Consider the following 18,449-nt stretch of genomic DNA (forward strand, 5'->3'; position numbering starts at 1 on the left):
TCAGTAATGAGCACTGTTGGTTCAATGCTACACGAGTTATTGCTTGAATCCTAGCCTCGTCAGTCTTTGGAAATTGTACATCTTCTCTGTCTCTGCATTTTTTGTGGCACTCCATTTTTACTTCCACCTTCCAAAGACAAACATTACATAAAACCCTTAATGCCCTTGATCCAAATTTGGGTTGCATGAGACAACAGCCTCTCCTAGCAGTGAAAGACAAAAGATTGTCAACCCCCTCTGAAGAATTACCAGTACATCACAGGGTTCTTTCATTCACACAAACACATTCATATAGGTGCAACTTCCATGTACATGTTTAAGAATATGGGTAGAAATTATTTCCATCCCTCCATTATCCAACCTGCTATATCCTAACACAGGGTCACGGGGGTCTACTGGAACCAATCCCAGCCAGCACAGGGTGCAAGGCAGGAACAAACCCCAGGCAGGGCGCCAGCCCACCGCAGGACGCACACACACACACACCATGCACACACTAGAGACAATTTAAGGCCGCCAATACACCTAACTTGCATGTCTTTGGACTGTGGGAGGAAAGCGGAGCGCCCGGATGAAACCCACGCAGACACGGGAGAACATGCAAACTCCACGTAGGGAGGACCCGGGAAGCAAACCCAGGTCTCCTTACTGCGAGGCTGCAGCGCTACCACTGTGCCACCGTGCCGCCCAGAAATTATTTCCCTAAGGAAAATCTTTGTATACACAAGGAGAATAAGTAAACTCCACAAACACAATGACTGGATGCAACAACCTAGGATACTGGATTTGTGTGGCAGCAAACCCCCAAAGACACACATGTTAGGGGGGAATTTGCCTCTATGAATCGGCCTGAGTGTGTGTATGAATATACCCTCTGATGGACAGGCCAGGTTTAGTTTTGGCCTTGTGCACAATGCTATCAGAACAAGCTCCAACACCTTGCTAAAAATTAGACTGATCAGATTCTCAGAATGGGTGGCTACTTTACACAGTGCAAAATACGAAGCTGAGATGGATCCGTGTTTATTGCTACTGTTTTATTACTCCAGGAGGCTGGGTTCATATTTCATCCTAGTCGCTTTTTGGTGTTCTTCCCTTGTGTAAATGACTTTTTCTCTGGGTACTCTTAATTTTCTTTCATATTCTAAAAATGTGCAAATTTAGGATGACAAGTTTCGATAATTGTTTCAGGTTAGTTAATGTGGATGTTTTCTTTCTGATGGAATGGTGCATCCTATGGACAGGTGACCCCTGTCAATATGGTTTCGTAAAATTAGAAATCTTTTCTTTTCAGGTCATGGATAAACGTTTGATGCACAACATTACAGCAAAGTGGAAAACAAATAATGGAAATATTTTCATGATACCAAACACATCATAAGAATGAGAGCCATTGTGAAATTTACATTTGGACTATATGCTGTTTCATCCTTGGTCAGATCTGCATTTCTTCATAGGTGGCTTCTCAGATGTCTGTATTCCATTAATAATGCATACACCTCTTGTGGGATTTTGAATATTTACTATCACAGGGTATAATGAAATTCTTACTTTGGGTCAGCTTCAAGCATCTGAACTCAGGACAGCTGAGGCAACAGTCTTATAACCTGTCTAAGCTTTGGCTACAAAAGAACAAAATGCAAACAGATGTACTGTGGATCTATAACTGCGAAGTTCTTTGGGATGGCATTCACTAAAGAATTAACATAGCATAAAGTTTTATTTATATGATATTTATCTTTAAGCACCTTCCATCTGTGCCCCATACAATTGGCTTGAAGAACTCATATTTAAGTAACAAATGGAGTGCAGTTTATAATTTTAATGCAATTAAGATTTCTGCCAATTAATTTACCTTTATAAATGGTTCAGAAATATTTTAAGTTATTTACAGATATTGTTAAATCATTTATAGACATCATAATTTAAAAATATCTTTAAATGAATTAGAGAGACAAATTAGTGAAGTGCCCAAGTGTTAACCTAATAATGTATGTAATAATAATAATAATAATTCATTACATTTATATAGCGCTTTTCTCAGTACTCAAAGCGCTATCCACACAGGGAGGAACCGGGAAGTGAACCCACACTCTTCCACAGTCTCCTTACTACAAAGTAGCAGCACTACCACTGCACCACCTGTTAGGACATGTATATATAAACTACAATTAAAATAATATGAAATAGTATTTAGGTCCTCATCCATCATGTTTAGATGAGAAGCCTGTTAGCAGTGTGCAAATGCTTCACCTATAGACTTTGTGCAGTGTGATCCTTAAAGGGACAAATAAAAGTGAAAGTGGCACCCCACATCTGGCCTGGCTACACTATGCACACTTCCATTTGTTTAGCAAGGAGTATTTTGTTTATGAAACATTTACTGGTCATGGCTATTTCATTAAACACACATTTTCATCCAAACACTTGACATAAAGCACTGCAAAAAAATGAAATCTAAGCAAGTGAAAAATATTTATATCAGGACTTTTAAATCATGTTTTTCTTATTGTAAGAATTTTTGACTTATGTATTTATGATTATTTAGCGTATTTTAAGAAATCTTGTCAAGTAAATTTTGCTTACCTCATTGGCAGTTTTTTTTTTTTTTTGCTAAATAAAAGCAAAACAACTCCCATTTAAAGTTTTTGTATAGTTTTAGCATATGCAGTTTTTGCAGTTAATAGAAAAAGTACTTGAAGCTCTATATGTTTGACAGTGTATGTATGAGTGCCTTAGGAGTTTTCAGGGCAAACATGAACATACTATTGGCAGTTGCATGTTGACAGGGTACCATTTCTCTCTGTTATTTCCACTTTCTTGTCCAGATGTAGTTAAGAACATAGTATGTTGGAGATATAAGTTCTGCATTTTATTTCTTGAATTGTTTGAAAATGTTTTTGAATAATTAGACAGATGTTTCTGCACACTATTTTCTTAAAAAAAGGTGCAAAAGAAGATTTTGGATATGTTTTAAATGATCAAGTTAATATTTTGTGTATATCTTAAATTATTTATAGATATTTATAATTTATGTAACTAAAGTAATGGTATCTTCACACTATTTAAAGATATTTTAATATTTTTTTTAAGATTCTTCAAATGATTTTGTTACAGGTCCCAGAATGAGCACCCTGCAAACAGACTGTATATGCCTATAGGCATATGTATATGCCTACTGTGTCTAGAATGCTGGTATGCTGCAGCCACTTGTGGTTTTAGTAACAGTGAAATGAACAGGCCAAATAAACAACAGGAAAACAATTGTGGCGTTGGTCCCTGACCTCTTTTCAGCAGTAGTTTTTATTTACTTATATGTTCACGGTCCATATTTATAAATAGTCTAATACATACAACTTCTCATAAATAAAACAAGATATGCATGCATACATATGTAAAATAAACATTCATTTACAGATACATGTATATAAATATATATATATATATATATATATATATATATATATATATATATATATATATATACTATATGTAGGTGTTCTTTACTTATTCACCTAAATCTCATTACATAAATGTATAAAATCTATTTATACACTAAGAGACTCCATACGCTTATAATATATTCTTAAAAACAATAGACATTATTTAGAACAGTAATGTCCAAAACACATTATAAACAAATCAAAAATCAATACACATGTACAATCAGCCGACTATGCAATATTCACCTGTATCCTGAATGCTGGTATGCTGCAACCATGTGTGGTTTTTGTAACACTAAACATAAAACAGATTAACGTATTTTTTTTTTTGTTTTATCCTTTTAACCACTCTAAAAAAGAATGAACACAAGTCCAGATAATTTTTATCAGAAGTTTGCTAGATGCTGACATAATTTCCCTTCCCCTTAGGCTGTTATATCCAACTTTGACTTTGGCGCCTAGAGTACCGTTATAACACGTAATGACAACAACCGCCTTCTTTTCAGTTAAAACGTGATTACAGTAAGCTGCTACCAACATCACAGTGTCTGCCATGTAATTAAATAAAAGTTTACATTAGTCTTTATTTTTTACTAACCTGAAAATAAACAAGAGGAAAACAGTTGTGACGTTCATCTCATTAGCAATAGCTTGAAGTGAGAGAACTGTTACAACAGTTTAATACCTCCTGAGATGACAAGCTTGCCCTCCCCTAAAGCCTTGTGGCTTTATTTATACACGTATATTCTTTTTAAGTCTGAGTCACAATCTGATTATTAGGTGGTTACCTACCAGGTAACACTTGTGGTTGGTTGGCAAGTTGGCATACATCCACCACATCCTCCCAGTTGCGAGAAGAAGATCTTAAACATGTGATGCAGTATCTGCCAAATAATACACGTCTCGCCCTTGCTGGGACTCATCAGGTGTACACGCATTTGCATCCCCTTATAGGGGATCGGACGTCAGCACCTGAAGTGAAGTTTCTAATGTTGCACCACACCGGCTGGTTTTCTTATTTGGCAGGGTGAAGATCACAGTATTACATTCTTTTTAAATCTTTGGCTTTGCCTCAGGTGCTGACGTATGAGGTTAGGTCACCATAAGGGAATGCAAAAGTGCATACACCTGACGATCCCCAATAATGGTGAAACATGTCCTAAACACATAGCTGGCCTACACTTGCTTTTTGCTTTATATACCAAAATACAATTTTTATAACTTTAATATCTTGAGATGTGCTAAAGTCAGAGTGGTATCTCTGAGGATAAGGATTTTCACTGGTATCTGAAAGGTTGCCGGTTCACATCCCATTCCTGCCAGAAGGATTCCTAGTTCTTTGGCCCCTTGAACAGGGACCTTAACCTGAAAATTGCTCCAGGCCCACTGAACAATGGCTGACCCTGCACTCTGACCCAAAAAAGATCATGCAAAAAGACAATTATCCTTTGAGGATTAATATGGCATTACATTTCAAAAGTTACTGCTTTCACTGTATAAATCTGAGCATCTGATGTTGCTCTCAACACAATCCCAATGTCTTTTCTTACAGTGTTTGGTGAAAGTTCATTAATGTTTATGAAAGAACCTGAAATTTAACTATTTTGTATTTTAGATTGTTGATTGGGCAATTACGCATACTGTTTTTTCTATTATAGTATCTTTCCTTTTCTTTACTGCCTGTTTTGTCTATTATAGGGCCATTTATACAGTTATATTTATATTACACTGTTTTTTGATTGCTCTGTTTTTTCTATTTCTACATATTTTGAATTCATTCCATGACTTGTGATCATTTAAACTTGCTATCATAGACATTAAAAATTGGTTGATAAAGTAGTTTCTTTACTTGGAATTTCAGCCTGCACAGCCTGGTTGTAATTATATTGCATAAAGATTATACTGCCCACTCCCATGAGATTCCATAGTGTGTGTCTCCTTTAAAGATGAAGGAAACACGCTGTTTACACCCTCCAAAAAAAGGTAATGGATTAATACTTTAGTAAATGTGGCATCAAATTTAATAAGTTACATAACTATTCAAAAAGATTACAGAAAATGCAAAGTATAAAAACATTCATTTGATCTGATTCAAATTTCTAAACCAAATATTGTTTGCTTACATGAGAGATGGTTATGACTTGTTAATTCTTCAGAATATGCAAAGATTCTAAAATATTTTCTCCCAACACAGGTACATACATAAATGGTAATATTTTAAAGAAAATATGAACATTTACCTTAAAATATAACATTGTAGAGGTGTTAGCCTGTATTCTGATCATCATATTTTATGTAATATTTTTTTTAATTTCAGATTTAATTGTTATACTATTTAAAATGAAAAAAATGGAAAAGATCACTTTCTTTTTCTCTGTAACTCTATAATACAAACATATCGAAACATACTGTATTACGTTTAACCAAAAAAAACCTGTCAATTCAGCAGAAATAGTTTATAGTATTTTTCTACTGAAAACCTGATCTAAGGTGAAGGATTTTTATACTACATGAACAAAAAAACCTAAAGAAAAATTGAAAAACTATAAAATACTAGCCATGTTACCTGTCGAAGACAGCAATAGAATGCATTTAAAAGTAACTCTTTCCTTATTTGTACTTTCAGTGCTTTTTCTTGGTATCCTTGTGTGTCTGAACCTCTCTTGAGCGGCACTCCCTCTTTGAAGTGAGTTCCCATAAAGCCTGCTTATCATTTTCAAGGAACCTTGCTCAACTCCTGTATGCTTTTATACTGTTTGTCTTTGAAAGAAACACTCAGTATGCTTCCTATTCCTTTACTCCTCCTTCTGTGTCTCACACTTGAATTTCCTCTTTCACTCACATCACTAAAGCCAAATTGATCAATTAGATTGCTCAGAGGATCAAGACACATGCAGACCTTAGCATTTTATTATATAGCAGATTTACAAAATGTTGATGTAGATATTAATTCCAGCATGTTTTCTTATAGAGTATTGTATAGGAAGCCACATTAATATTTACAGATATTTCAAATGAACTTCAGATGTCTTAAAATTAAATTTTAAAAAATCAGGAAAAATAATAAACTATAATAAAGATTTCTGTTCTTTAGGTGTGACATCCTGGCTATTTTAAAATACTAGGAAATTATATTGAAATATCTAAAAATGTACTTTAGATACCTCAGATGTGAGTTAGCATATGTTGATTACATTTCGAGATATCTTAAAATAACAGTCAGAAAGTTTCAGAAATCAGAAAGTACATGTTGAGATATAATCTCCTGTGCAATTCAAGTCATCTCAAATCCATTTCAAAATATATCAAATGCTTCTAATGCAGTTCATTTCCCAACTACAAGATGTAGTAGACCACTATGGGAAATATCCCATGCAGTCACACTGTTATCTATATCACCTTTAAGTGTTCCACTTATCACTGCTTCCACTGTTAGCTCCAAGGCTTCAACTTTGCAGAAAATATACTCCTTTCAAAGTATAAAAAGAATATTTTTTCTTTTTTAGGAGGGGTGCTGGTTACATTAAATTCTGCTATACCTGGCTTTTGTGATAACAAACATATATTTACAGGTAACAACCATATACACAAAAGTATATGCATCCATGTTAAAAAAACTGAAATAGGAAGAGTGGATGCTCTGGGCTTTTTTTTGCATTGTTTTCCAACAAGCTTAGTTTCACACACCTTCCCTCCATGCCCTTTTAATCTTTCATGGACATGACATGATGTAGAATAATGGCTTTAGTTTATTGAAGAAAGGCAGGAAGTGAGTGAATATTCACAGTGAAAAGTTAAATATTTTGAAGCATCAAGTCTTATATTTTTTGACAATAAAGATTGTTATAGCCAGCCAAATTGACATATACAGTAATCCCTCCTCCATCGCGGGGGTTGCGTTCCAGAGCCACCCGCGAAATAGGAAAATCCGCGAAGTAGAAACCATATGTTTATACAGTGATCCCTCGCTATATCGCGCTTCGCCTTTCGCGGCTTCACTCCATCGCGGATTTTATATGTAAGCATATTTAAATATATATCGCGGATTTTTCGCTGCTTCGCGGGTTTCTGCGGACAATGGGTCTTTTAATTTCTGGTACATGTTTCCTCAGTTGGTTTGCCCAGTTGATTTCATACAAAGGACGCTATTGGCAGATGGCTGAGAAGCTACCCAACTTACTTTCTCTCTCTCTCTCTCTCTTGCGCTGACGTAGGGGGGTGTGAGCAGGGGGGCTGTGTGCAGCTGCTTCCTGAAAGGACATGCTGCACGGAGCTTCGCATACTTAAAAGCTCAAAGGGCACGTATTGATTTTTGACTGTTTGTTTTTCTGTGGCTCTCTCTCTCTCTCTCTCTCTGATCCTGACGGAGGGGGTGTGAGCTGCCGCCTTCGACAGCTTTGACCCGGCGGTGCTTCGCATACTTAAAACCCAAAAAGCCCTATTGATTTTTTTTTTGACTGCTTGCTTTGCACTCCTTTGAAAAGGGAGATATGTTTGCATTCTTTTAATTGTGAGACAGAACTGTCATCTCTGTCTTGTCATGGAGCACAGTTTAAACTTTTGAAAAAGAGACAAATGTTTGTTTGCAGTGTTTGAATAACGTTCCTGTCTCTCTACAACCTCCTGTGTTTCTGCGCAAATCTGTGACCCAAGCATGACATTCTAAAAATAACCATATAAACATATGGTTTCTACTTCGCGGATTTTCCTATTTCGCGGGTGGCTCTGGAACGCAACCCCCGCGATGGAGGAGGGATTACTGTATGGTTATTTTTAGAATGTCATGCTTGGGTCACAGATTTGCGCAGAAACACAGGAGGTTGTAGAGAGACAGGAACGTTATTCAAACACTGCAAACAAACATTTGTCTCTTTTTCAAAAGTTTAAACTGTGCTCCATGACAAGACAGAGATGACAGTTCTGTCTCACAATTAAAAGAATGCAAACATATCTTCCTTTTCAAAGGAGTGCAAAGCAAGCAGTCAAAAAAAAAATCAATACGGCTTTTTGGCTTTTAAGTATGCGAAGCACCGCCGGTACAAAGCTGTTGAAGGCGGCAGCTCACACCCCCTCTGTCAGGAGCAGGAAGAGAGAGAGAGATAGCGAGAGACAGATAAAAAAAATCAATACGTGCCCTTTGAGCTTTTAAGTATGCGAAGCTCCGTGCAGCCTGTCCTTCAGGAAGCAGCTGCACACAGCCCCCCTGCTCACACCCCCCTACGTCAGCGCAAGAGAGAGAGAGAGAGAGAGAGAGAGAAAGTAAGCTGGATAGCTTCTCAGCCATCTGCCAATAGCGTCCCTTGTATGAAATCAACTGGGCAAACCAACTGAGGAAGCATGTACCAGAAATTAAAAGACCTATTGTCCGCAGAAACCCGCGAAGCAGCGAAAAATCCGCGATATATATTTAAATATGCTTACATATAAAATCCGCGATGGAGTGAAGCCGCGAAAGGCGAAGCGCGATATAGCGAGGGATCACTGTAGTGATATTTCTAAATTAATTTCAGATATCTTAAAATCCAACTCACTTTTGAAAATAACTGAAACAAAGATATACTGAATATCCTGTATATCTTGGCACTTGGACCCTCCTGCTGAGCGATCTAGGAGTAGGGGTGACCAAGTGGTCTGTGTGGGCTTCCAGCATATGGCCATGCTGTGGCAGCAGACAGCAGAAGGAGTAAGGCTCGGTATTGCACTTTGACTGTTTAAGACAAATCAATATCATCATGTTGGGGCACCTTGCAGCAAACCCCACATAATATAAAATTGCAAAAAAAGCAAGAGTAAAAATGTGTGTTAAATGCAATTGAGTCTTCCTCAGACTTGTATCGTCTCAGGGAAACTGCTGAAGATGGTGGCTCTTCTGCTGTTATGTACTGTTCTGTCAGGAAAAGGTGGGTCCAGGAGAGCGGACCCTGGAAGTGACATCAGAGATGGAGACCCATCAATCTTCCTTTCTGTAAAGGGAGGAAAAAGAGAGACTGTTATCACACAGCGCCAACCCCTGGATCGGTGGAAAATTATCATCAACTGTCTCCAATGCGCACAAATATGACAACTGAATGCTGAAGGACTGGCAATGGGGAGCTGAGCCCTGGTATGGTTCACTGTGCTGGTTGGTTAATGTCTCCTCTGGCTGCAGAGATCCCATCTGGGGTAAACAGAGGAGATGTCAGTTTTTAGAAAAGAGGCACTTGTCGCTCAGGATTGATTTTTAAAGGACAGATTGTGCCTCATATTTTAACCTCATTTTTATTGTATTTATTTATTGGACATTTTAACCTCCACAATCACAGGATTTTAAGTATTATTTATTTACAAGCTAGTTGGAGTGCTGTACTTTTTAATTTTTTTTTTTTTTTGTAAATAAAAGCACTTCAACGCTCTGCACCAACCACATGTTGATTGTGTGTGTCCTCAATTACCTGTTTGATCCTCGGGTATGTGATCAATGGTTCCACGTTCAAGAGGCTCCTGGAACGAACAATGGATTGTGGAGCCAACCTGGACCGTCACAGATGGACGCATCACAGAGTTATTATAAGGAGGCAGGGGTTTTCAAACATCTTCAAAATATGACTACTTTTCACATGTGACTATATGAAAAAATTAAAGCCTGTTTTCCTTTGGAATTCAGTAATATATGCTGCAATGTGCAGACTCACACAGACATTGATGGGCCAACAGTGCTAACTGAAAAACTGGACACAAGTTTGCACATTAAATTATGTATAGGCTAAATAAATAAGAATACTTCATACCTTTGCATGCTTTGAAAAAGATATTACAAAACATTATTTAGATGAAATATGTATTGTACATTATTGGTAATAATTTGATTTTTAATGTATTTTGGGAAAATTAGTTAAATCCTTAAAGTGCATAATAAATTCTATCTTATGATAAGATAAAGAATGCCAAATAGTAGCAAACCTGTTTCATTCATAATGGATATTTAAAGAAAGCAACATTTCTCTCCAGGTCATGGCATGAGCCCATCCATCAACTTCAATGAACTTTAACAATTTACTTTTCTTTTAACAACTTAATTGTAGATATAAGTGTTGTGGTAAGCCACCATTATGACTACTCCAATACCAGAAGCTTTCTCTGCCTTTTTCAGGTTTAGGGGTAATATTCAATATTTGATACACCTTTTAGCCGGGCCACCAGAACTATGAAGAGATCTGTATAACTTATGCAATTGAGAAAAGTCCACATAAATTCACTTTTGCTTCCTCTATTTGAGGTTTGGATGTGACAATAGACTGTTTTTCAACATATACCTCAGGCATGATACAACACTTTTTGAAATTCTTAGCAGTAATTAGTTTGTTTCCAAGTAAACCATACTAGTAGGAGTATGTGTTTTGGTTACGACCTTCTTCTGTCTTTGACTTTCAGTATTGCCTTACCTTTTTGGTTCTGGTTACTTGGTTGTGTTTTTCCCTCATGGTAGTTTGATCCCCTGCTTGCACTGACCATGTCTCTTTACTGCTTTTACATTACATTACATTTGCTTATTTGGCTGAAATCTTTATCCAAGGCGACTTACAACATTTATGATACAATTGGTTACATTTCTTTTGGTTTTCCAATTGAAGGATAGGCAGGTCAAGTGACTTGCTGATGGTCACACAGTGTCAGTAGCTGGATTTGAACTCATAACCTCAGAGTTTGAAGTCCAAAGCCTTAACCACTACACCACACTGTCTGTCTACTGCTTCTGCTTAATCATCTCCCAATTTACTGATGCTCACAATAATGCTCAAACACTTGCATCCCCAGTATTCCTTTTTTTGTTTAGCGTTTATCTCTTTTTTAATGAATAAAATGTACCTAATGCAATGGGTGCAATCATTTAGCCTTGCCTTGCTACTAATTATAAAGAAAGTGGGTTACATGTATTTTGCTGTAACTGGCATCCTTTGTGCCTCACGTGGACAGGTCCAGGAAGCCATTGGTAAGGGGTTCAAAATGCCTGTGTGGGGGGGGTTGTCATTCCATGATATGAATTTGGTTATTATGGCAGATGTTTCTTTGAGTTTTCTGGAATTAGTGGAACTGTCTGGCAAGATTAGATTAGTACTGATAATTTAGCTATCATAGTTGAATTTTTAATTAGAAAAACAAATTATTGAATAAAAATATATTGTAGAACTGTCAGTTATTTTTACTTTATTAGAGTTGTTTTTCACTCTAGTATTTTTAATATTTGCCTGTCAACTTTAAATGTTCAATTTTCAATTAATTTATTGTGATGAGTCAGGTTATCTGAACTAAACTGTCATGGAGCCACACCAATAAAGTACAATACTTGTCTTTATGTATATCCATGAAGATGTAAATAAAGCTGTATACCTTTAAAAAATATGAGGTGGTGCTTTTGTAAAGAAAGATATTACAGAGAAAAAAGAGGAAATGCTGAACAATGAGTTGATTACTTGTGTAAAATAAGTCAAGAGAGCATTCAAAAATTTGCTTGTTTACTGTCATACTGATGCAACAATATTTTCATTTTTGTATAATGAAATATGTGTTTTAATTTTATAACCTAATAGGTTTACTGCAAAACTGACTTAATCATCTTGAGTGCTTTGCTTTTTAATGCCAAACTTTACGTTAAATTAAACTAGTACTTCATTAAGCCAATAAACCCTTGCTTTCTGAGTTCACATCTTCAGTTCAGGGTTGCAGGGTGGTGGAGCCTCACCAAGCAGTATTGGTGCAAGGCAAAGCAAGACACATTCACACAAATTGGGCCAGGGTGGATTCACCATTAAACCTAATCTGTGTGTTATTGGAAGGAAACTGGCATAACCTAAAACAGACATGCATGATATTGGGAGAAACTACAAACTCTAGAAATGCAGTGTTTGAGCCAGGATTTTAAACCAGACCTGTGGAGCTAAGAGACAATGCTACTCATTCTTGTGGCATAGTACTGTAACCCCTGTAATGTTGCCAACAAAAGCTCTATATAAATGTTGTGCATACAGAAATATATGAACTAAGTTTGTTAGCTGTACTGCTTGCTAGAGGACAGAATTATAAATCTAAAGACATTACTTATTTCACCAAATAGTATAACTAACCTTGGATGGGTGTACCAAGTCATTCGAGGACACACACATACACTTTTACACTCTTCATTAGAATTGCCAATTAATCTAAACTGCAGATATTTGGGGAGAGGAGGATTTGTCACTGGTTTATGTTTAAATTGGGAATGATTCACATTTTGACAATTATTGTTTGAATTATTCACTTTGTAATAAGATTATTCATGTTTGTTTTATTTGGTTTATATTAGATTTTTTCTTTTATACACAACATATTGATTATTGTATTGTGTGAATTCTGACTTTATTCTTTTAAGTGGTATTTTCATTTAATTGGTTAATTAATGGGTTAATTTTTTATTTATTCCAGATAAAGTTAGTTGAGGGCAGTAAATAACAGCTGAGCAGGAAGACAAGGGAAGATAATAAGGCCAGGCTGTATGAGTGGGAAGGATACAGAAAGAAAAGGTTTTGTAATGTTGTTTATAGCTTTCAATTTAATGTTTTTTTATGATTTTATGTTTTAATTGAACACAACAACCTTGGGGACTTAAACTGAGTTTTTATTTTTAACTGAGAAAAGGACTTTGGCTGGCAAGGTGAGCTGCAAAGGGTGGACCCTGGTGTATTAGAAATCCAAGAGGCTTGGAATCTTTATACAACACACAAGGTGAAATGTGGAGGAGAGAAAAGAAGTAGGTTGGAAGGGAATTGGAGAGAAACCTGACTGGCAGCTTCTTTTTGTAATGCACATAGTAATAAAGTGCAGTGCATTTTTCATTCCAACAGATAAAAAATCAGAAACATTAATACACAGGCATTTGTCCTGGTGGATCATTTATCAAATCAAATCAAATCAAAATCAAAATCTTTATTGTCATTGTAGCAATGAGACATTGTACAACGAAATTTTAGGTGCAATTTTCCAGTGCAAAAAAAACCAAAAAAAAAACGCAATTACTCAAGTTAAAACTAAAATAAAAAGGGAATAAAATAAGTACCAAAATAGTCCATAACAGCAGAACAATGTTTTCCACTCATACATACATCATATTGCACTTGTCCCTTATCCAATGTTAACTTAGAACTGTATTGTAAACATGAGAGTATATTATATTGTAAACATGAAGGTGCACTAGGTCAGATTGACCACTTAGCAGCATTTGGCATGGTGACGGCTGAAGGGTAGAAACTGTTTCTCAGTCTATTTGTCGTAGTCTTTATAGATCTGAAACATCTGCCTGAAGGCAGCCGTTCAAACAATGCATGTCCTGGGTGTGATGGGTCCTGAAGAATTTTCATGACGTTCCTGAGGCAACAGGAACTATGTAGTTCTTCTAGTGAGGGGAGAGGACAGCCAACTATCCGCTGGGCGACCTTAATGACCCTGTGGAGCTCTTTCTTCTGTGCTACTGTGCAGCTGGAGAACCACGCACAGAGCCAGTAGACCAGGATGCTCTCTACTGTGCAGCGGTAAAAGGACACCAGCAGTTTCTCAGGGATGATGTTCTTTCTGAGCACCCTCAGGAAGTAGAGTCTCTTTTGGGCCTTCTTCACTACCTCAGCAGTGTGTGTTCCCCAGGTCAGGTCCTCCCTAATGGTGACTCCCAAGAAGTGGAAGTCTGAGACCCTCTCCATACAGTCCCCATTGATAAGTGGCAGGATGCTGTTTGCCTTCTTCCTGAAGTCCATGATGAGCTCCTTGGTCTTGGCTATATTTAGGAGCAAGTTGTTATTCCTACACCACATTTCCAGCCACTCCACCTCATCCCTGTAGGCGGACTCATCCCCCCCAGAGATGAGCCCTACTACCGTGGTATCATCAGCGAACTTAACAATGGTATTATATGAATGACCAAAGAAGTAATAAAGCCCAGTATTTTCACATTTTCACACCTTCTTTGTTATTTTTTTTCCCAAAAAGTGCTGTAAGTCTTTTCTTTCTATGTATTTTGTAAAAATAGCAAGTACCAAGATGGCGCCGACTGTTGAGGCACGCTGTCAGCCGCTCTGGCTTTTTTGTTTCTCGTTAGTCCTGCTTTTTTCTCGGCTTACTTGCTCCTGTGATACTCTTCCTGACTCGATTATTTGTTATGATTGCTTCACCCTTCTGGCTTTTCGAACGAGTGCGGGGTTTCTCGACATTTGACTCCGGAGTTCAGTCAAACCTTTGGCCGACTGTTTGAGGAAGTCCCAGCCTTCCTCATCACTGTCCACAGCTTGGCTGGTCGCCGATGGAAACGCCGCCGCCGGGGGAAGCGTGGAGGCACCAGGGCTCGGCTCTGAGCCTCCCGGATCCTCTCTAGGAACAACTCTCCTGGCTCCCAACATGAGTCAATGCTCCCGGAATGCCTCTTGCCCTCGGATGCTCTGGTACACCTCCCTGCCACGCTCCGTCACCGCCGCCGGGGGGTGAACTTTAACAACCTACGCCGCATCACGACAATGTCAGCCGCCATGGCTGGTGCGTCTTTGTTAACGTCGTCCCAGCCGGTTCGTTAAATAAATGCCAGATCGGTCGTGAACAAAACTTTTTTCTTTCCAATGGCCTGGATTTTTTATGTACTGCTGAAACCTGGATTTTACCGGGCGAGACGCTCTCACTCACTGAAGTTTTGCCCCCGGGACGTTCCTTTATCAACACGCCGAGAGCGCAGCGCTGCGGCGGGGGCTTATTGACCTTATTTAAATCTGATTTTATCTGCAACCGCCCTTCCCTTCCGCTTTCATTTTCCCCTTCAACTTTTGAGCTCAGTATGTTTGAACTTGTCTGTTCTCCACCGCTGCTGTGCACACTCATCTATCGCCCCTCAAAATATAATAAGGACTTTTAAGACGAATTTGCAGCTTTTTTGGCTGATATTACCTGCAGATATGATCGCTTCCTTTGTTTGGGTGATTTTAATATCCATGTTTGCTGTCCCGTTAAACCTCTAGCAAAAGACTTTCTGGACATTATTGACTCCTTTGGTCTTTCTCAACTAGTGAATGGACCAACACATGGACAGGCTCACACACTGGACCTGGTTCTTTCTCGCGGTCTCAGAATCAGTGACTTGGACATTCTGCCTCCCAGTTTTTCTGATCAGTCACCTGTTCTGTTTAATTTGGATTTGGTCTCTCCTGAGCATGGTAAATCCACCACTACCCATCCCTTCCGTGTCATTTCCCCTTCTGCTGCTGAAGATTTTGCAACTGCTTTTTCATCAATCTCCACATCATGTAAATCCACGGATGCTGATGTTTTATTGCAAACCTTCTATACTTCCTGCTGTTCTGTGACGGATGTTGTAGCCCCACTCAAACGGAAACAATCCAAAGTCAAGCATGACTCATGGCTAAATGAACAAACTCGCTCCATCAGGCAAAACTGTAGGTGGCTAGAACGTAAATGGAGGAAAGATGGTCTCACTGTTACCTTTGACTGCATGAGAGACATGTGGTCTCAATACCAGAGAGCAGTCAGAGGTGCAAGGAACCGTTTTTTCACTCACGTCATCTCAAAAAATTCTGGCAATCAACGTGTCTTATACAAAACACTGAATGCTGTCCTCTCTCCAGCTGCAACTGTTTTCTCTTCTCCCTCCAATGCTCTTTGTAATAAGATCCTTACGTTTTTTCTGGATAAGGTCACGAACATTAGATCCCAGATCTCCATTTCTTCTTCTGGCTCTGTTGATTTAGTCGTTCCTGTACACGGCTCCCTCACCAGCTTTGAACCCATTTCACTCCCCCATCTGGAAAAAATCGTCGCCTCAATGAAGCCTTCGGGCTCTCCGGACGATGTGGTGCCGTCCAGACTGCTGAAAGATGTCTTTCCTGTGATTCGATATGATGTCTTAAAGATCATAACTAGTAGTCTATCTTTGGCTATAGTTCCTCGTGCTTTCAAACACGCAGTTGTACATCCAATCGTGAAAAAACCTGATCTTGACCCTGCCATTTTCTCCAATCTTCGTCCAATTTCCAAACTACCTTTCCTGTCAAAATTACTCGAAAAAGTAGTTTATGAGCAATTAATTCATCACCTACAGGACCATCTGGTAATGGACCTTTTCAGTCAGGCTTTAGGCCCCAACACAGCACAGAAACCGCGCATTTACGTGTCCTAAATGATGTCCTTTTGGCATTGGACTCAGGACTCTACGTGATTATGGTTCTTCTCGATTTATCTGCTGCCTTCGACACAATCGACCACGACATCATGATCTCCCGACTCGAATCCTGGGCTGGTGTATCTGGCTTAGCCCTCGACTGGTTCAGGTCATATTTCTGCAACAGGACTCAGAGTCATGCTAGACGATTTTTCGTCTGAATCAGTCCCACTCCCATTGGGGCCACTACTTTTTTCAATTTACATCCTGCCTTTAGGTGCAATTTTTAGAAAACATGCAATCTCGTATCACGTATATGCTGATGACTGCCAAATTTATTTCTCCTCAAGTCAACTGACTCCACTAAACCTCTTCTCGACTGCTTATCTGACATTAAGGACTGGCTGGCTGGAAACTTCCTTCACCTGAATGATTCAAAAACTGAGGTCATTGTTTTTAGTCCTGACCGCAAACAGACCCTACCCCATGGCCTCGACTTTCTTCCCATTCCAGTAACTGTCTGTTTCCAATCTTGGAATCAAAATGGATATGGTCCTGAAAATGGATGCTCAAGTCAACAGCACAGTAAAATCCTGCTTTTTCCATCTCTGGCGAATTGCCAAACTCAAACCAATTCTGTCTTACCACCTCCTGGAATCAGTAATCCATGCATTCATTACGTCCCGGCTCGACTATTCTAATTCCTGCTTATATGGTATTAGTAAAGCCACTCTTTCGAGACTCCAATTGGTTCAAAATGCAGCTGCAAGGCTTTTAACTGGAAGCAGCAGAAGCCAACACATTACACCGATTTTAAAAACCCTACACTGGCTGCCGGTTAGATTCAGAATTGATTTTAAGATACTCCTCTTAACCTATAAGGCACTAAATGGTCTAGTCCCTGCCTATTTGAGTGTCTTGCTCCATCGTCACAATCCCCCTCGTGTTCTTAGATCCGCAGATCAGCTGCTCCTAACCGTTCCCAAGGCACGTTTTAAAGTTCGTGGTGAAAGGGCTTTTTCCGTCTGTGCACCTAGGCTCTGGAACTCCTTACCTTTAGTGGTTAGGCAAGCCGCTTCAGTCGCCACATTCAAATCACACCTAAAAACGCACTTCTTCACATTGGCTTTTAATTCTTAACCTGTCTTATTTCCACTTGCTTTTTGCTATTCCTCTGTTTTATTGGGTCCCTTGACCTGTTTTTTAGTGTCTCTGTTTTAATTCTCTCTTAATATTTGTTTTTAATATTTTGCTTTTAGTCTTGCTTGTTTTAACTGTACAGCGCTTCAGTCAGTTGTAATGCTGTGTTTTTAAGCGCTTAACAAATAAAAATGGTATGGTATGGTATTTTTGTGGAAAAAACTTATCTCCATCTTCAAAGAAGGCCATCACAGAGTCCAGACACTTTATTTGCACCAAGTTATGCACAAATGTCTCGGTCAATAGAGTGAGTAATCAAACAGTTCATCTGCTTTTATACTTTTTCCTGTTTACATCACCTTATCTAATACTGTACATCATCTGACTCAATGTGCAAAACTCTATAGGGTGGTACAGATCTAACTATGCAACTTTTAATGCGATGCAATGCAATAATTGTATAATTAGATCTGGACCACCCTGTATTACTTCCTCCAGTCAACTAATGCCACCAGTAATGTCTGTTTCATGTCATTTCTCCCATTATTCCAAAGTTAGTTAAGAGGGATGTTTTATGGATTGACCTATTGATCTTTGCACAGCATCACAGGACGAGTGTTTGGACTTTCTCATCAGTTTATCCCTGCTTGCTGGAGGGGTGTTTATTACCCATTTACTTCATTCTAACCTTAGACAAAATATGG

At 38.4% G+C, this 18,449-nt stretch overlaps 1 long non-coding RNA gene across 2 annotated transcripts in view; it reads left to right on the forward strand.

Moving 5' to 3' along the window:
• Window positions 1-1,875, forward strand: part of LOC127527064 (uncharacterized) — a 28,574-nt gene extending 26,699 nt beyond the window's left edge. For both annotated transcript variants that reach the window (XR_007934433.1, XR_007934432.1), the window contains one exon: window positions 1,295-1,875. This is a non-coding gene — a long non-coding RNA (uncharacterized LOC127527064). The remainder of the gene's footprint in view (window positions 1-1,294) is intronic.
• Window positions 1,876-18,449: the final 16,574 nt, after the last annotated feature.

This window comes from Erpetoichthys calabaricus, chromosome 1, assembly GCF_900747795.2.
Source record: "Erpetoichthys calabaricus chromosome 1, fErpCal1.3, whole genome shotgun sequence".
Taxonomy (NCBI): domain Eukaryota; kingdom Metazoa; phylum Chordata; class Cladistia; order Polypteriformes; family Polypteridae; genus Erpetoichthys; species Erpetoichthys calabaricus.